Raw genomic sequence first — 21,603 nt, 5'->3', positions numbered from 1 at the left:
TTGAAGCTTAAAATATGTACTTTCTGGCCCTTTAAACAATGTTTGCTGATCCCTGCTCTGCATCCTTGCAAAATTCCTGTTGCCAGTCTTTCTTAATTTTAGCCATTTTAATGTATATGTGATGGTATTTCAGTGAGATTTAATTCTCATTCCCCTGATGACTACTGATATTGAGCATCTTTTAATTTGCGTATTTGCCATCCATATATCTTCTTCTTGTAATTATCCATTGAAATATTTTGCTCTATTTTTTTAACTGGCTTTTTCTCTTACTATTTTTCAGTTGTAAGAACACTTTATATATTCTGGATACAAATCCTTTGACAGATAGATATGTTTTATGAATATTTTCTCCCATTCAATGGCTTTCATTTTCATATTCTTAAGTTTCTTTTGAACAGCAAAAATTTTTAATACTGATGAAATGCCATATATCATTTTTTTATCATTTGTACTATTGGGTACTAAGAAACCTTTGCTTGCCCCAGTTTCAGTTTTTTTTTGCCACTGTTTCTCCATATTTTCTTCTAAGGGTTTTATTGTTTTAGTTTTTGAAGCAAGGAATATGATCTATTTTGAGTCACTTTTTGCACATAATGTGAGATATGTTGAGATTAATCTTTTTCCCCCCCATGCCAGTGTCTAGTTGTTCTAACATCCTTTGTTGAAAGGTCATTTCTTTCCATTACCTTACCTTAGGAACTTTGTCCAAGATTAATGGCCTACCTCTGAGCTAATTGTTTCCATTGGACTATAACTACTTTTGCCAATGATACACCATCTTGATTTTTGTAGATTTACAGTTTTGAAATCAGAGACTTGCATAAGATGACCAATTCAGCTGTATTTTCAAATTTCTTTGGTATTTTAGGTTGTTTGCTCTCCCATATAACTCCTCTACCCACTCCCTCACACATACAGAAAGCCTCTTAAAATTTTATTGGAATTTTTCTGACTCTGTAAATCAATTTATGTTTCCTTAGATATCTTCTTATTACTGATATTTAATTCAATTCTACTGTGTTCAGAGAATGTACTCTGATATCAATCATTTAAAATCTACTGCAAATTATTTTAAGACCCACCATATGTGCTTCATTGTGTTCTTTAGATCCACTATGTGTTTACTGATTTATTTTTGTCTAGTTGTTCTAATAAAATCCCTTCCTATGGTTATGTGTTTTAATTTTTTTCCCTTTAATTCTGTCAGTTATTGTTTCTTATACTTTGTGGTACTTTTGTAAATTCTTAGGCATTTATGCTTTGTATGTCTTCCTACTGAATTGACCCTCTTATCATTAGGTACCATTTCTTTTTATCTTTGATAATGCTGTTGCCTTAATGTCTATTTTAGCTGATGTTAAAATAGTCACTGCAGCATTTTTATGCTTAATATTTGTATCTATTCATTTTCAAGTCATCTCTTAATGCTGCAGTTAAGCATTTAATGCATTCTGATTTCTGTTCTTTGTAATGTGTATTCTCCCAAGAAAGGAAAAACTTTTAGGATTCTACATTTATCGCTTGTATTCTGAAATAGTGTTATGTTATGCCTTTTAAAATTTGTTTTATTTTGTCATCATTGCAGTATGCACTAGGAAGACCCTTTTAATCTGAAGACTTATGCCCTTTCAGTTATGGGAAATAGTCTTGATATATGGATATAGATATAGAAATATCTACATCTAAATTTAGATGGATAGATGTAGATATACCTCTATATATGAAATGTATGTCAAGATTTATATAGCTATACATATATGTGATACATATTATATATACATATTTGATATATCATATATACTTATATGATAATTACATCACATATACATAATGATATATCATATTCATATGTATTTCTATATATGTATATGTGATATATATTATAATTTTTTCTCCAATATTTCTCCATATATATCACATATAATATATAATATCACATATACATATAGAAATTTATATATATTTTACATATATGAGTTTTCTGTCTTCCCATTATGTTAGTCCTAAAAATCTGATATTTGGCTGCTTTAATTGATCCATTAATTTTCCTTTACTTCTATTCTTCCATTTCATGTTTTTGCTGTTTTGTTTTGTGGAAATTTTCCTTGACATTTTTTCCAACCCTTGTACTCAAGTTCTTGTTTCAATTATGATAGTTGTAATTTCTAAGAGCACTTTCTGGTTCTCAGTTTAATTTTCTTCTAGTCTTGTTTGTTTGTTTTTCATGTCTCTTGATTTTTTTTTAATTCAAGCTTAATTAACATACAGTGTTGTATTAGTTTTAAGTATATAATACACTGATTCAAAAATTCTATATATTACTCAGTGCTCATCACCATAAGTGTACTCTTGGTCCCCTTCACCTGTTCTACCCATCTCCTGACTCACCTCCCCTCTGGCAACCACCAGTTCGTGCTCTATATGTGAGTCTATTTTTTGTTTTTCCCTTTTTTTCTTGTTTATTTATTTCTTAAATTCCACATATGAGTGAAATCATGTGTTATTTGTCTTTCTCTGACTGATTTATTTTTAAACATTTAGCCTTCTGCCCTCTAGAACCATCCATGTTATTACAAATAGCAAGATCTCACTCTTTTTTATGGCTAAGTAATATTGCATTGCATATGTATATACCACATCTTCCTTACCCATTCCTCTATGGATGGATACTTGGATTGCTTCCATATTTTGACTGTTGTAAATAATGCTGCAGTAAACATAAGGGTGCACATATCTTTTTAAACTCGTGTTTTCATTTTTTTGGTAAATACCCAGTAGTAGAAATACTGGTTCATATGGTAAATCCATTTTTAATTTTTTGAGGAATCTTTATATTGTTTTCCACAATGGTCATACCAATTTACATTCCCACAATAGTGCACAAGGGTTCCTTTTTCTTCACATCTTCGCCAACACTTGCTATTTGTGTTTTTTATTTTAGCCAGTCTGAAAGGTGTGAAGTGATATTTCATTGTTGTTTTGATTTGTATTTCCTTGATGATTAGTGATGTTGAGCATTTTTTCATGTGTCTGTTGGCTGTCTGCATGTCTTCTTTGGAAAAATGTCTGTATATGTCCTCTGCCCATTTTTTTTTTTTTTAAGATTTAATTTATCTATTTTAGAGAGAGAGTGTGTGTTTGCACACGGGGCAAAGGAGAGGGAGAGAGAAACCCAAGCAGACTCCACACTGAATGCAGAGCCAACGCAGGGCTCAATTTCACAGCCCAGAGATCAGACTTGAGCCGAAATCAAAAGCCAGGCACTTAACTTACTGTACCATCAAGGTGCCCTGTCTCTGCCCGTTTTTTAATTGAATTATTTGATTTTTGGTGTTATGGTGTATAAGTTCTTTATATATTTTGGATACTAACCCCTTATTGGTTACATCATTCGCAAGTATCTTCTCCCATTTAGTAGGTTGTCTTTTTTTGTTGTTGTTGATGGTTTTCTTCACTGTGCAAAAGGCTTTTTTTTTTTTATTTTGGTGTAGTCCCAGTAGTTTAATTTTACTTTTGCTTCCCTTGCCAAAGGAGACATATCTAGAAAAATGTTTCTGAAGTTGATGTCAAAGAGATTACTGTCTGTTTTCCTCAAGGAATTTTATGGTTTCAGATCTCACTTTTAGGTCCTTAATCTATTTTGAGTTTATTCTTGTATACAATATGAGAAAGTGGTCCAGTCACATTCTTTTGCTTGTAGTGCTGCAGTTTTCCCAATACCACTTGTCAAAGAGACTGTCTTTGCCATTATATATTCTTGTCTTCTTTGTTGTAAATTAATTGACCATAATAACATGGGTTTATTTCTGGATTCTCTATTTTGTTCTGTTGATCTGTGTGTCATTTTTTTGTGTGTGTGCCAGTACCATACTGTTTTGATTATTATGGCTTTGAGTATATCTTGAAATCTGGGATCTTGATACCTCCAGCTTTGTTCTTCTTTCTCAAGATTGTTTTCATTATTCAGGGTCTTTGTGGTTCCATACAAATTTTGGGATTATTTGTTCTGGTTCTGTGAAAAATGCTGTTGATATTTGATAGGGATTACATTAAATCTATAGATTGCTTTGGATGGTATGTACATCTTAGAAATATTGATTCTCCCAGTCCATGAGCATGGAGAATCTTCCATTTATTTGTGTTATCTTCAGTTTCTTTCATCAGTGGTTTTTATAGTAACAGGTCTCATCTCCTTGGTTAAATTTATTCTCCTTTTTATTCTTTTATTCTTTTTGGTGCAATTGTAAATAGGATTGTGTTCTTAATTGCCCTTTCTGCTACTTCATTATTAGAGTATAGAAATACAACAGACTTCTGTATATTTATTTGGTATCCTGCAACTTTATTGAATTCGTTATTCAGGTCTAGTATTTTTTTGGTGGAGTGTTTAGGGTTTTCTGTATATAGTATTATGTCATCTGCAAATAGTGGAAGTTTACTAATTTGGATGTCTTGGTTTTTGTTTGTTTGTTTGTTTTTGCCTGATTGCTGTGACTAGGACTTCCAGTACTATGTTGAATAAAAGTTGTGCGAGTGGATATCCTTGTCTTGTTCCTGATCACAGAGGTAAAGCACTCAGGTTTTCACCATTGAGGATGATGTTAGCTGTGGGTTTTATATATGGCCTTCATTATGTTGTGGTATATTCCCTCTAAACCTACTTTGTTGAGGGTTTTTATCATAAATGAATGTTGTATTTTCTCAAATGTTTTTTGTGCATCTATTGAAGTGATTGTTTTTTTGTCCTTTCTCTTGTTAATAAGATGTATGACACTGATTGATTTGTAAATGTGGAATCATTCTTGCATCCCTGGAGTAAATCCCACTTGACCTCATGGTGAATGATTTTTTTTTTTAATAATTTAGATTTGGTTTGCTTATATTTTGTTGAGAATTTTTGCATTTATGTTCATCACAGACATTGGCCTGTGCCTTTCTTTTTCTGTATTATCTTTATCTGGTTTTGATATCAGGGTAGTAGTGGCCTCATATAATGAATTTGGAAGTTTTCCTTTCTCTTCTATTTCTTGGAATAGTTTGAGAAGAGTAGCTTTAACTCTTCTTTAACTGTTTGGATAAATTCACTTATGAGGCCATCCGGTTCTGGATTTTTGTTTGTTGGGAGTTTTTAAATTACTGATTCGATTTCATTGCTAGTAATCTGACTGTTCGAATTTTGTTTTTTTCCTGATTCAGTTTTAAAGGGTTATATGTCTCTAGGAATTTATTAATTTCTTCTAGGTTTTCCAATTTGTTGGCATATAATTTTTTATAATATTTTCTTATAATCTTTTGTAATTCTGTGGTGTCAGTAGTTATTTCTCTCTTTCATTTCTGGGTTTTTTGTTTTGTTTTGGGTTTTTTTTTTGTTTTTTTTGTTTTTTTTTTTGGTTTTGAGTTTTCTCTCTCTCTCTCCCCTTACACATCTGGCTAAAGGTTTATCAATTTTGCTAATCTTTTCAAAAAACCAGCTACTGCTTTCATTGATCTATCCTATTTTTTTTTAATCTCTATTTCACTTATTTCTGCTCTAATCTTCATTATTTCCTTCATTTTGCTAGCTGTGAGTTTTGCTCCTCTTTTTCTTCTAGCTCCTTTAGGTGTAAGGTTAAAATGTTTGTTTGAAATTTTTCTTTCTTCTTCAGGTAGGCCTGTGTTGCTGTAGTATTTCCTCTTAGAACAGCTTTTGCAGCATCTCAAAGATTTTGGAATATTGTGTTTTCATTTTCATTCATCTCTATGTATTTTTTAATTTCCTCTTTGATTTCTTGGTGGACCCATACATTGTTTAGTAGCATGCTATTTTACCTCCATGTATTTCTGTTCTTTCCAGATTTTTTCTCGTGATTGACTTCTAGTTTCATACCATTGTGGCCAGAAAAGATGCATGATGATTTCAGTCTTTTTGAATTTATTAAGACTTGTTTTTGTGGTCTATTCTGGATGATTTTCCATGTGTACTTGAAAGAATGTATATTCTTCTCTCTTGGGATGGAAAATTTGAATATATCTGTTAGATCCATCTGGTCCAATGTATCATTCAAAACCACCATTTCCTTGTTGATTTTCTGTTTGCTTGTTTTTAAAAGAATAAACATCTTTTCTTATTTGTGAAGAATATTCATTATAGTTTTGACATGTTCTTCATTTCCTTCATGGTCTTTGTTTTCTCCAAATTCTTTCATTGGTGATTTTAGGATGTTGTTGTTGTTGTTGTTGTTGTTGTTGTTGTTGTTCTTCTTCTTCTTCTTCTTCTTCTTCTTCTTCTTCTTCTTCTTCTTCTTCTTCATTCATGTTGACAGTTTTCATGAGGCAGATAATTCTGGACTATACATTGGTATATGGGTGCGATTTCAAACTATTTTTGGAAGCACTTTAGGAGCAAAGGTAGGGGTGGGAAGGATTAGAGAACATTTTGTGGACCATTAGACTGTACTTTATATTGACCAGTAAACAAATCAGTCTTTTCACAGTGTGGGCCACCAAGCAACAACATATGCAAGACGTGTGTACTTTCTCAAGTTCTCTGTAGTTTCCATAATAGTTGACAGAGGGGAAGTGCCTCCTGATGGCTGATATTTGGGTGTAAGGTGGGAGACAGTTGGTCTTCCAGTCTGCTTCTAGTAAGGCATTCTATTAAGTGCTGATTGTCTCAGGTTCCTCAGGGTCAGTGGGCTTGCCTGCCCTGAGAAGCTCTCTGACTCCCCTATGCTATGTTAAATAAGCTTATGTGAATTCCTATTCCCAAAATTCCTTGAAGTCTTATATTGCTGCAACCACTTTTATCATTCTCATGGTCATAGTGGATTAATACATTTTTGTTTGGTTATTACAATTCTTTTATTATATCTTTACTGGGGTAAGGGTAGGGAAAAGAGGTGAATTTCTATGGTTAATCTTTCTCGTTTAATTGGAATTCACATTATATTCTTAACAAATAATCAGATATTTTAAAAATAGATTTACTTGACTTAAATATTATTGTGGATGATAGTAATGTGTGTTCAGAGGTTTGATAGGCAGAAAAAATAATCTCCTAAGTTTCTCAGGAACAGATATCTAGACCAGTGATTAATCAGTCTTCCCTCCTTTGTGGCTGTATTTTGTGGGTCATTTTATTACTTATTGGCACTTTTACCATAGGAAAAGAATAAAACTCACATCTATACATTTGAATATATGCTAAGAATTTTTACATAGAGGTTTGATAGAGGAAGAATTGGAAATCATTGGCTAAAATGATGCTTTGAGATTATATACAGATTTCATTACTCATGTTATTTTTGTACTCCTATTACCATAGATAATTGACTATAATTTAAGTGGGAGTATAGACTGAGATATAGTTGCAGCTCATCTGGGTTTCATCAAAATTATGTCCCTATTGGGCCACAACTGGACTTTGAAACAACTTATGTCTGGAAGTACTACCCATAGTCATCAGGGATTTGCCTGAGGTCTGAGACAGTTGCTATGGAATCTGTCCTACTCCGCTCTTCTTTAGTGAAACCATAACCAACAGCACTTAGCCAGAACTGAAAATAACAAAAGGTGAAGAAATAAGCAAAAAGAAGAGAATTAACTATTGCACTTATAGACTGTTGTACATAGATCCATGTAGATTAGTTATTATAAATGGAATTTCTGGAACAAGTTATTTTAATCTACACTACACAAATTGAGACACAGGTCCTCATGTTTGGGGAGACTTTTATCCCATATCATTCTAAATATGTGGTCACAAGTTTGTTTGAACGTTCTTTGCTAAGAACAGTTTTCTTTTGTTTCTAAAATAGTGAAGTTAAAAAGAAAATTCAGACCAAACCATAGAATTATTTTTTAATCAGAAGAGCATGAGTTCAGATAAAATTTCCTAACAGTCTGTATTTTAAGTAGTACTTTCCAAAATATTTTTTAAAATCTCAAAAATGAGTATCAAATGGTATTCAGAAAGCCATCTTACTGAATAGTGCATCAAAACTGACATGACTTGAAGTTGTGTTAAAGCTGTAAATACATTGTCATATTGAGATGTTTTGATTTATTTGAGAGGGAGGGGGATTTAGAGAAAGTATGTAAAAAAAGATAGCATTTAAACAGTTTTTCACTTAACTTTTTTTTTTTTATTTGTTTGTGTCTTAGAGAGGGAGATAGAGAGGGAAGAAGGGCAGAGAGAGAGGAAGGGAGAAGCTTGATCTCACAACCCTGAGATCGTGATCTGAGCCAAAATCAAGAATCAGATGCTTAACCCATTGAGCTACCCAGGTGCCCCTCACTTAACATTTTATAGAGTTTTTTACTTACAATACTAAATTATCCTTGGATATTGATTAAAAAGTTATCGAGAGAGGTATGGAGATACCAAGATGAATAAAATAAAAGCGTGTATAATAATAAAGGATTCTAGGGATATGTAGAATGTACTTATTCACATCAATAGAAAAATCTATTGCAGTTCTATAATCATTTGAGACCATCCCAAATTTCAGTCAAGCAATCAAGAAGTCCTACTTCACAATGACTACTATAACTTGCTATATCGACCACCAGTCTGAGAGCAAATGGACTGAGGCATTTATATTTTCATTACTAGATAATATACAAAGCACTATAAAAATATACAAATGACTAGATAATACACAAAAAAATATACATTACTAGATAATATACAAAATATACTAGATAATATACAGCCATCCTTTATCATAATCTCATCCAATTTCTAAACTAGAAGATGAGTGTGTTGCTTGAATTCATAATTTAAAAAAAGGGTACACATGTCAAGGGGGCCATTTTGAAGAAACTACATAAAATGGTTGTGTCAGTTGGTCTGCCAAAATGCCTAATTTCAATCTCATCACTCATCTAGCGAACTCAGTATAAACCTTCATGTCCCGGCTCAATATTAATTCCACAAAAAAAACCCTTCATATTTTATAGTATTTGTCACAATTATAATTTCTTGTTCAATCTCTGTCTTCTATAAATTATACTTTTTATTAAGTTGGGGATTGTGTTTCTGTTTGCTGGTTTATTCACTCGTAGTTGTTCAATTAATATACTGATCATTTGATTAGTTGAACTTTCATTTAAATATGATATATTTTGCTTATTTTTATGGCTTCTTGCCATTTCCAATAATATATGAGAATATTAACTATGAAAATAGCTTTGACTTGTGCATTTATGGACATGTTTGAGTTGTCAAACCCAAACATGCTGATGGTTATCATATCACAACCTTTTGCAAAATTATCCTCAATGTGTTGGTTGATTTATTTTCGAAATCATAGTAAGAATCCTTGATTATAACTGAGAGTTAAGTGCAACCAAGAAGTGGTAAACTATACACACACACACACGTATGTGTAAACTATATATATGTATAGTTATGTAATTATATATATATAGTTTACAACTTTGGATTGTGTATCAGAGGACATAATTACAAATTTATTTACTTTCTAGTTGTTTTGTTTTACCAAAGAGAGCAAAGTTAATCCAGGAAGAGATTTTAAAGATCATTCTGCACAACTTATTTAGGTATAAGAATTAAAGAAATTAAACAAGGCAAAACCATTTGTCCCAAACAAACAGAGTCAATAGAAAATATAGGTATAGAAATCAAGTTTTTAAAAGCTATAAAGACAGTTTTTTCTACCGCAAACATGTGGGCTTCATTTCAATTATTTCCCGCCTTAAAATTTGTATTTTTTAGAAAGTTTTGCCTCAAGCAAAAAATAAATTATAGCTTCCATGTTTTGTGAATGAAGTAAATGCTTACCTCTACAGTCTGGTGACTTAGTGCAAAAATATCCAACGAAAAGAGCAATCACTCATTTAACAACAAAATGATACTGTCAGCATTTTTATTAATGTCTATTTTGAATCAAGAGACCATTGTCTTACAGAAATATTCTAGACCAATTGCTAGTCTAGACTCTGAAACTAGATGGAGGTGCCTTGTAAATTAAGTCCTTTCATATCCCACAGGCTGAGATCATGCACATCTGAGATGTGTTAGCTGAAATTCCACTCAATCCTCAATTGCCAAATTTGGATAGAATGAACATAATATGAAAAGTAAGAAAACTAAGAAAAATTAACATTAAAAATGTATATTAAACAAAGGTCCTATAGACAGCAGTGAGAAGAGAAGGGACTCTAGCATTCTTTACTCACAGATTTAAACTTGAAGATGAACTGTTCTTAGCTCCAGGGAGGAGTTACAAAGGTAGGGGAAAGGGTTATAAGTCTGAGCAACCAAAAGTGAAAAAATCAGAGAAAGGCAAATACTGTATGATCTCATTTATATGTGAAATCTAAAAAGCTGAAACAGAGTTGAATAATGGTTGCCAGGACCTTGGGGGTGAGGGAAATGGGGAGATTTGGGTTAAAGAGTACAAAATTCCAGTTATAAGAATAATAAGTTCTGAGGATCTAATGTACAGCATGGTGACTAGAGTTGACAATACTGTATTGTTACTGTACTTGAAAGTTGCTGAGAAAGTAGATCTCAAATGTTCAAAACACATTGGCACACACACAGATATTGATCATGTGAGGTGATGGATGTGTTAACTAACCTTATTTTGTTAATCATTTAGTAATACATACATCAAAGCATTATGTTGTACACCTTTAACTTACACAATGTTATATGTCAATTATATCTCAGTAAAACTAGAAAAAAAGATTGAGCAAAGAATTCATTCAGAGGTATTTTCTGAACAACTTTCTGTTGAAAACATATGAATACAAGATGTGATTCCTTCCCTCAAGTATCCATCAGTTTAATTGAAGTTGTATTTTTGTCACCATTTACCAGTTTAACATTCATTTCCTGAATATTTAGAGTATTCCAGGTATTATGATAAATTATTGGAAAAGAGGAATAAAAATAAATGCCCTACAATCACAGGAATGTCATCATGGGAGCAATATAGTAAAAAGTTCAATAAAATATGGTAAGTGCTAAGATGGCAGAGTGCCCACTTCTCAGTCTTCACTTAGCTTTCATATAATTCCCATGAGAAGACTATAGGAATTTAATTTATTTAATTATGGTGATAAATATAGACAAATAACCTAATATAAAACTGACCAAAGCATATAAATAGGAAATTACAACAGACCAAGCTATAATGTACGGCAAACATATGAAAGGATGCTAAAGTTTAGTAGTAGGGAACTGCCAACTACACAGTAATGAGATAGCAGTTTTCTTCCATCAGGCTGGTGAAACTTGAAAAGAGGAAATCTAGTCAGTGTTTTCTAGGGTGCCAGGAAGTGGGCACACTCGTTGCTGGAGGGTATCCAAGTAGCCATGAATTTGTGAATACTAAACAAGAAATATCTACTAAAATAAAAACACATATGTAGTTGACCTTTGAATGCAGAATTCAAATATTCATGTATAATTTTTGACTCCCCCAAAATAACTATTAATAGCCTACTGTTAAGCTAAATGCCAATAACATAGTCAATTAACACATATTTTGTGTGTTTTATATATTATATAATGTATTTTTACAATAAAATAGACTACAGAAAGGAAAATGTTAAGAAAATCATAAAGAAAAGAAAATACATTTATGGTACTATATGTATATTTATTGAGAAAAAGTTTGTGTATGAGTGGACCCACACAGTTCAAATCCAGGTTGTTCAAGGGTCAACTCTATTTTTTTTTCAGTTGTATTTTAACAACATAAAAATGAACCGAAAAATAAGACAAAGTAACAGGGACAAGAATAAAAACCCCTCCAGGAGTATCTAAATGTTCCCCATTGGGGAAAAATAATGTGGTTTTAATCTATGCTATTGAATATTACACATTTAACAGAACAGGTCAGGTCTTTGCATTTGACTGGTGGCTATTCATGATGTTTGTTTCATGAAAAAGAAACATTTTTGCTAGGCAATATTTATATTGATGCTTTGTTTTTAAATATAACATAAAACTGAGTCTGTATGGTATTTAGGTATATATGTTTTCATCAATGTGAATGAAGATGTGGAAGGAGCTACTATTGACCTCAGAAATCTGGGGCATGAGGAAGAGAGTTAATACAAGGAATTTAATTTTAGGGGTTTTTGGGTGGCGCAGTTGGTTAAGCGTCAGCTTCTTGGTTTTGGCTCAGGTCCTGATGACAGGGTCGTGAGATGGGGCCCTCCAAACTCAGTGCAGAAACTGCTTGAGATTCTCTCTCCCTTTCCCTGTGCCTCCTCCCCACGGCCCCGTTCATGCTCTCTCACTCTTTCTCTCTCAAATAAATAAATCTTTTTAAAAAGGGAATTTAATTTTAAATTAGCCTCCTATATCTCTTCTAGTTGAAGCAAACACATGTTTATTATAACAAAACACATAGATATTCTGGAAAATAATGAGATGAATGTGTTGCAGGATTTCCTTTGGTGCCCATGGTTCTTGGTCACACCATTTTGAAGAATAAAGAGGAATACCAGACGAAATGTGGTAGGCAGCAAAGCAAAGTTTACTGAGCAATAGTAAAGTTATTGAGTGATAGTACAAACGTCCTCAGGAGGGAGGGGACCCAAGAGGGTTGCCACCAGAGTTTTTAAGTCTAGGTGTCTTTATGGGCTTGTTGGCGGGCTGTGTAATCTAATTAGCTCTCCCTGTGCCTGTCATCGAATCAGGCTTTTGTCATCTGTCTGTCACAGGGGAAAGGGTGGAGGGCTCCTTCTAGGGTGATGTAAAATCCTTTTAAGGGTGATTTCGTCTTAGGGCTGAGGTGGGGGACTTCTCCCTACCTGCCTTTCTTCTAACTATCCTTCATCAGATGCACTTGAAATACTTTTTAGATTATTAATTGTAAGTTGTAGGCCTGTGGCTGTTCCCCATACGTTTTTATAGGTAATGAGAAAATTAATATATTACTCTTAAAATTAAGATATTTTAAGCCAAAAAAATTGTTAGTTTTCTTTTTATATTTATTTATGAATTCATTTGTTACCTTTTATCCTATCCACTAGTAGGTAGGTTGGAGTAGGTAGTATTGTCTTACTTTACAAATGACTTGCCCTAGTCCATACACCAAATATGAGAAACACTATTGATTGATGTTCAGAAGGAAGCCCTGACATACTTACATAAATCAAGATTCAACTGTGAGAAAGCAACTGCAACCCCTTTGAGAGGATATTCTTTCAGAAAACGAAAGTGCTGCTAACTTGGCTCTGAATCATGTCAATCCATTGCACAGGGCACTATGGCTAACATAGCTGGGATGAGGCTTCATAGCAATGACTGGTCCAGATGTTTGAATTCTGATTATGTTCGAGATGGAAACATTCAAAAATATGTGCTTTAATTATAGACATGGAAATAATTATTTCTCTGCCTCATCCATCACCCTGCCAAGGCTAAGATTTTGTAACTACTGCTTTGCCCAATGCATTTGTAAACAGACATTCCACAGTTTTGCTAGAACTGTTTTCAAATTACTGCTTGTATATAATTTGCTTCAAGAAATGTGTAAATCAACATTCCCATATATACATTAATATATTCACCAATTAGGGTTCTCCTAGTTACTCCACATGAAAAACTTTCAGAGAACCAGGCAAGGTATTTTTTATAATATAAATAACACGAAATAGACACAATGTGGACTTTTAAACTATAGCGAAAGAACTTCGAATGTTACGACTACTTCTAATTTTCTAATAGAAAAAGATACAAGTCATTACCACTTTTGTACTTTTTTTAGTTACACATTCTTGCAACCACCAAATGTTACCTCCTGTGATAAAGTTTGATGAGGAGAAATCAGGAATAGGTTTTGGTTGATTCTAATTTGTGTGTTTTCTGCCTCCTATATATTTTTACATGATATTGCCTTCAATTAAGTAAACTATTGAGCATTGCTTCCATCTTCAGAATAACAGGTCTTCTCTAAAATGTTTTAAATTTTATCTGCTCGGTGATTAAACTGGATCCAGGGTTTTCAATAAGAAATAGCTGCATATTGTAGTGATGGACTTAAAAAAAAAAAAGCAGGCATCGATATACCACAATCTGACTAAATTATTTAAAATAAATTCATGAAATTAGCCATAATTTATAGCATCAATTTTTGAACAAAACCTTAAACCATGTATCATACTAGCATATATTTTCCTTTCCCATTTTACCTTCCAAATAAGTACTGACAATTAGGCAGCACTTAACATTTATCATGCTTATCTTCGCAGCTGCAGTGGCACTAAAGGTGACTAAGAATGGAAAGAAGAGTTTTTTGTAAAGAGTTTAAAATAAAGGGAAATAACGATTGATTTCCCTTTGCTTGTTGAGTGGTTTGAGGTAGATAAGCGGATTTGTAGTGAGGTCATCAGTCACAATTGGATAGTAATTTGAAAATGGATTAGCTTAGAAGTAGCAATTTCTGCTCCATGGGTTTTAGTGAAAAAGTCTGCCTAATTCTGTAAGAGACCTCATAAACTGGCAGAGATCAATGCCTACCTAATGTGCCATTATGCACTGGGCACACTTCAGTGATTACAGCACAGCTGTGGCTGGGTTTTGCCTGATATTTCTTTAGCACTCGCACCACAGGTGCTCCACATGATTATTTTGCCCAAAGGAATAAACTCTTTAGGGAATTAAAATGGACGAGAGGCTTTTCTTCCTAAGAAGCTTTTCACTTTAAACTAAGGAATGACCAGTGTCACATGTCAGTAATGCCAGCCCTGTAACAAATAAAGACTGAACAACTTAAGAGAAGGAAATTATCCTCTATTATATGTCTGGATGGCACATTCTTACGTTTAAAATTGTATAGCGTAAGACTACCTGCCTTTGTAACTTCAAAGAACATTATACAAGTTCCAGGTTGGAAATGTTTGATGTTTTAAAGATTAAGAGTTTCATCTTAAAGTGGAAGAGCTAACATTAACTAATTTTTAAAGTCCTTTAGCTTTTCTTCTAGGCCATGCCAATTAGTTGGCATTGAAGAATAAAAAGTTCAGTCAAATGAATTTACAACAAAATTTGAATATTAGATCCTCTGCCGATAATAATCCTTAGATTCTTATCCTCCCTGGATTTCTTCACTGGTTGTTTGCATGTATTATGTGTAAGGCCAATAAGTGTATATTATTAAGGGAAGGTAAAATAATTTGAATTGCAAATCTGTAGAGTATAAATAATAAATCCAACTTTATAGCTTAAACAAATAATATATAACATCTAAATAATTATATTAGTTATCTGAAAATTTTTATTTTGTAGCTCTTTAAATTTGATATGCTATGTAATGAGGTGATAGGAACGATATTTCAGGGTAATGCAACACAAGGAAAGGGATTTATCGACAGTAATTTATGATTAATGCTTTGGCACTAGTCTGAGCAGTATCTGGTATGTGGTCTAAAACTTTCAAAGTTTTTTGTTTTTGTGTAAGGTAGATGATGTGTTTGTAGTTGATAACAAACTTATCACCAACATTACATTTCAGTCCGCTGCCTGACCTGGAGAAAAGCAAAACAAAGCTATGATTGGCCAAACAATACTGTTTAAGATTTTAGGGGCAAAGAAAGGGTTTCTTGTCTCAAATTATTCCTCAATCTGCTCATTCAAGAAAGGACAATTTATCTAATCTACAGTTGGATGTTAATCTCCAAATGAAATATTTCTAATAGAGGTAGCATATTACCTTGAAAAAGTTTAGTTCATGTAACAAGGATGGTGATAGTCCCATTTAATACTTCCAAAGAATTATTATGTTCAGACTTCATAGGAATAATTAATTTTTTTAAAAAGGAACTTAGTTCAGAAGAGAACTGTTACCATGGTGAGGGGACTCATCCTGCCGTTTGGAAAAACGCGCGCGCGGGCGCACACACACACACACACACACACACACACACACACACAGGGAGAATTGGGGGAAAGAAGAAATTGAAAGGCTGTCCCATGAAAGGCAGATGAAGTCGGATGAGTGAATCCACCAGGCATTAGTCAGTTTGCTCTGTGGTCCTCAGAAACAATCTAGAGGAATATAAAGAATAACCTTTTAGCTTACAGAAACCTCTCAAAGTAGAATGAGCTATCTTGAAGTTATTACAAAGGATAACTCTTCTCTGAGGTTACTTGAGCTTATATATTAATATCACATTATATTATATATGTAAATATTAATATATAATATTGTAGAGTAATATATAATGTGCTATATATTATATATATACAAATTTTGATAGTGAATTTTAAAAAGGATAAAAATGGAAACATCCATTGCCTAAAGTATAGGAAAACAAGACTCCACATTGTGTTTTTGTATGGAGGGGGTGATGATGCTCAAAGAAAGATACTGGAATACAGAAAGTAAGTTTTTCTTTCCTTCCCATTTTTCTAAACCCAGCATTGATCATTATTTTCATTTTCATTGTCATGAGTTTAATAAGATTAAGTGAAATAATCAGATGAAATTCTCCCTCTCACTGTCCTATAAGAATCTTCTGTCGCAATAAACCACAAAGGCTCAAGCTGAACTGCAGATACTATGGCAAATCTGTTATAAAACAAGAACATTTTTAGTGCTTGGTCTAGAAGTTTACACAATGGCACACTGGACAGAATACTGAAGGTGCAAGTTTTTCTAAACTTACCTCCATTTAATACACATAACCATAAATGTGAAAAAAAATGTGTTGGGCCTACTTTTCAAAGTATGTAAACACATAAATGAGGACTGAAATAAACAAATGGGAGAAATTGTAAAATTTTAGTTAAGGTTAAGATTTGCATTATTTGACAAGAACTTCCTTTGGAAAGGTGACTGAGATGACAGTTTCTCACAATCTGTCTTCTAATTAGAAAGGTTTCTCAAAGACATGCTTTTCTGAAATTATTGAAAAATGAAAAAGAAATATTTCACATTTGAATCAAATGGACCATACCTTAAAAAAAATAACCTCAGTGCTACGGACAAGCTGAGTCCGAGGACCTGGAGGGGTATGTCCCACAGCACCAGCCAAGAGAGTCCTTGGCTTTGAGCAGGGCAGAAATCAAACACTAGCCAGAGGATGTAAAAGTAGCGTTTTTTAAATAGCATTAGTGACAGAGTATAGCAGAAGAAGTGTCTGGGAGACTCAGAAAGCAAAGGAGAAATGAGTCTCTCCATCTCTTGGGGTTAGGGGTTTATATTGGAAAGGGAAAGGGATCCAGGATGTGTTCCTTCAGGAATCCAGGGTAGGGTCCAATCAAAGTCGAGTGACAGGTGAATAATAGGTTTTATTTAACAAATCATGGAAGGGGGTTTTGATGCCAAAGTTTGTTTGAAACCAACATTCTAGAACATATTTGGGATCTGGCTCTTCCTAAATGTTGTCAGAGGTTTGGGGTCCTAGGACAAAACTCAGACAATGATTAACTTTCTTGCTTTCTCCTTGGAATGAAACATAGCTTTGGATTTTACTCAGATGCAAGGTAGAATACAGAACATGAGTAAGTAGGGCCTAGTGCAAAAACAGCAGAACTGGAGCCTTTCCAAATGACATCCCTTCAGCTTCCCCATGTCATTAATAACCACAACACATAGAGTAGTTCGTGGATTTTCAGAAACCAAATAGGCTGGAAAAATGCAATGAAGAACATAAAGGACTCAGGCCTGGTGGAGGAGGAGTGCTTTTGGAGTAATCTCTTTGATAGAATGAATTTTAAAATGATAAGAGAAAAAAGAGAGAGAGAGAGAGAAAGCCAGGGAGAAAACAGCAGCATCAACAAAAACTAAGTAAAATGATAAGAGAATAGTTAAAAGAAAAGCAAGATAATGGTATATGGGGAAACCAAAATAGATGATCTTTTTCAGCTTTAAAGACCCCATGATTCTAGGGCTTTAGATGATTTGGAATAAAAATTAAGAGACCGTGGCAGGTTTAGTTATTATACTATGGCAGAGTAATAAAAACTTCACAGAGTTTTTATTTTCATTGGAAAGACTGAAAAATAATGACTCGTGAGAATTTAGGTGGAGCAGTACGTAGAATGGTACCTAGTATGTAATCAGGGCCACACGGTTTTTAAAATGGAGTTGCCCCATCAAATTCAGTCTGTGCTAAAATTATTATTCCATGGATTTCAGTATGTGCTGAGTTAAGCACTTAAGGAACTTCTTTGCTCTGTGAATGACTGTGTTAGAGAAAATAGATTTTCTAAATACTGTGTAAGTATAGATATATCACGTGATGTATTTGTTTAGATGTTGAATATAGATTACTGATGATATGAATGGTATCAAATACTATGATCCTTGGAAATATATTATCAGCATATTCTTAAATGGTGCAAATGTGGTTCTTTGCATTTAAAAAGTGGTACACAAAACATAGTCAGGATCCTACTGACAGCAGAGCACAGCATTAAAGAACGAGAGCTCTGGGATAGGAGAGGGTGGAGGAGGATTTCAAAAGTTGCCTGTCTGTGAAATCTGGCAATGCCCTTGAATTTTGCCTTTTGTTTTGATTAACTTACTCAAATTGTCTAAACCCTGTTTCTATAAAATGGGAAGAAACAATAGTTCCTGTATCACAGAACTATTCTGAAGGTAAATGTAATAAAGAATTACCAAGTTTGGGGTTTTTTCCCCCCAAGAAATGTTAGCTATCATTATCTAATAAAATAAGGATTCTATCAAACTAAAGGTACTGAATTAGAGCACTTTGAATACTGTTTTCTTTTTTTTCTTTCTTAGAGGCTCCTATATGTTATTTATTCTTTATTTTATTTTATTTTATTTTAAAGATTTTATTTATTTATTTGACAGAGATAGAGACAGCCAGCGAGAGAGGGAACACAAGCAGGGGGAGTGGGAGAGGAAGAAGCAGGCTCCCAGCAGAGGAGCCTGATGTGGGGCTCGATCCCACAACGCCGGGATCACGCCCTGAGCCGAAGGCAGACGCTTAACCGCTGCGCCACCCAGGCGCCCCGTTATTTATTCTTTAATCAGGGTCTATTATTTCAGATAAAACTCAGCAATTCTTGAATACTTTTTTTAAACAGAAGGTATTATATATCAAAATGGAATTCTAAGCCTGCTCCATTCTTTATCTGTATTTCTTTCTGTCTGTTTTACATTCCTTTGCTCTCTTGTACTGAATTCAATGAGATTTCAAGATGTGAATGAAAGAGTTTGCCTTGGATGCATGTCAAACCAAAGCCACCACTGCTACATGGAGGTGCCTTATATTTATTTCCTCTTTCCTCCCTTAGAGTCAAAAATCCACTGTTCTGCATCTTTTTAGCTGAGGTAGGGGGGAGGAGGTGAATTAAATGTTTTTAACTAAATTTAACATTCCAAAACTTCAGCAGCACTCAGATCATTATAATGTATGCATATTTATTGAGGGCTCTGCTTTTGCTAATGTGAACAGCTATTTTTTTTCTCTTCCAAGAAGTTGTCTGTTACCAAAGAAAAAAATTCCTTTATAGGCAACTTCTGTTGTGAGAAACATCTTGTCAGTTAAAAGCAAAACAAAACATTCAATAGAACTCTCAGAAAAAAAATAGATTTTTATGCTAACATTTATATTAGTGACTTAATATTATTGGCATCACCAGCCTTTACATCGTAATATTTAGTTAAAAAGAAATATAATAACTTTCCTGTTAAATGAAGTGGGTTTATTACTCCTTGCCATAACCACATATTTTAGGAATTCAACTGTGTATATGAATGTTTATATGCATGAATATGCACATATTTTTTTCTCAGATACCTTTGTTATACCTGTATTGCTTTCATTTCCTGGAAAAGCCTTTAGTAGTACATAAAGTAAGAATTCTTTACGCCTTTTGTTTAATGTCTTCTCATAGGTTTTCAGGCACCTGTTATTTTGTCTTCTGTATTTAAACAGTAAAGGAAGTTTGATTTTCTTCTCTGAAACCACTTGTAAACTGTAGATAAACAGCATAAAATGGGGGGGGGGGTGGGATTAGAACACCACAACCACAGCACAAATAATAAAGCTTTGGTTACAACTCTCAAAACTTAAAAGTACAGGGAATAACAGACTATGCCCCACCAAGCACACATTGAGACCTGCTGTTTTCCCTGTTGGTGTCACATGGCTTTGATTTTCATCTAATTGCAAGAAAACACAAACATTGGCAAAAGTTTTACTGGATGTTTGGTGACCCCACTGTGTTAAATAGGAATTGAATTTGAAGGCATAAAGAAAACTTCTATATGTTTGTTTGGCTTTTATTCCCGCAAACTTAATAGGCCCATCAATCAGAAAAGAAACATCATCTAGAAAATTGGAAAAAAGTTTTCATAGCGAGATTAAAAAATAAGCACATTCTCCTACTTCATAACCTTTGTTATTTATAACTTTGAAAAAGTCATTCCCTTCATAGGATACAATGATTAAAGGGGATTAAACAGCATTCCATTTGAATTGCTCAATACTCTACAAAATAAGTCACTCAAGGCCAAGAGTTGTTTTTAAGTTTCGATGAGTGTGAGGAAATGAAGCATTTTACCCTCCTAACATTGACCATCTATTTACTAGCCCTGTCTGCTCTCACCCCAAAGTGTGTAGGTAAAGTCTAATGATCTTAGCTGCTGATATTGTCAACTAGGATAGATTTAGGGCTGTATCTGATGTTTTGCCTACGTTTCAGTACCTCAAAGTCCACTTTTCAGATTGTTCTTGAATCATAGTACTTGGGGAAAAAAAGGAAAATGTAGTACTTAGGGAATGCTACAAGAAGCTAGTCGTTGGCAATCAGGAGAACCAGGTTAAATATTTCCCTAGTAGATGGTCCCTTGCTATTCCTACTAACCACGCAGGAATTAAAGCAAAGTTAAAGTTTGCTTTGACTCCTAACAGCTAGGAGTTAAAGCAAACACTCAGAGACAGATACACATAGCACTTACTTTAGAAGAGAATATAGGTACTGAAATTTCACTTCAATTTAGACTTTACTATAAATTCAGCTTGATACATTCATTTAGAAATACCAACACACGGTTTAACACATGAGTATATCTGTTTCCATGGATTGCATCAGTGGTCAGCATGTGTTCATTGGCATACTGATTCTAGAATGGGACCCAAGACATCCATCTTGGGTGTTCTGAGAACAAAGATTTAAGTGTTCAAGTAGGTTTGGAAGCCAAACTACCCAATACAACCCATGACCTTGACACTCTCAAACACAAATACACACTCACGCAATGCATGCACACCCAATCATAATTTTTGAAGATTAGCAGTCCATATTAACCTTCTGCATAACTTACACAATTTTACTATTTTATTTACATAATTTTATTCATTTTTTTCCAAAATTTATTTTGCTGTAACACTTTATTTCTTTAAAGAAAGAGAGTGAGGGGCACCTGGGTGGCACATCGGTTGAGCGTCTGCCTTCGGCTCAGGGCGTGATCCTGGCGTTGTGGGATCGAGCCCCACATCAGGCTCCTCCGCTATGAGCCTGCTTCTTCCTCTCCCACTCCCCCTGCTTGTGTTCCCTCTCTCGCTGGCTGTCTCTATCTCTGTCGAATAAATAAATAAAATCTTAAAAAAAAAAAAAAAGAAAGAGAGCGAGCACAACTACTACTATATAGAAAG

At 33.8% G+C, this 21,603-nt stretch overlaps 1 protein-coding gene across 11 annotated transcripts in view; it reads left to right on the top strand.

The window, feature by feature from the left end:
* SEMA3A (semaphorin 3A) overlaps positions 1–21,603 on the top strand; it is an 818,384-nt gene that overhangs the window by 518,652 nt on the left and 278,129 nt on the right. The window contains exon 1 of one of the 11 annotated variants that reach the window (XM_057304258.1): positions 4,411–4,569. The exons of the other annotated variants lie outside the window; for them this stretch is intronic. The gene's annotated coding sequence lies outside the window, so the exon portion shown is untranslated. Of the gene's footprint in view, positions 1–4,410; positions 4,570–21,603 lie in introns of those variants that run through there. 11 annotated transcript variants of the gene reach the window in all.

Source organism: Ursus arctos, unplaced genomic scaffold (assembly GCF_023065955.2).
Source record: "Ursus arctos isolate Adak ecotype North America unplaced genomic scaffold, UrsArc2.0 scaffold_3, whole genome shotgun sequence".
NCBI classification, from domain to species: Eukaryota; Metazoa; Chordata; class Mammalia; order Carnivora; family Ursidae; genus Ursus; species Ursus arctos.
This window is presented reverse-complemented; position numbering and strand designations above follow the sequence as displayed.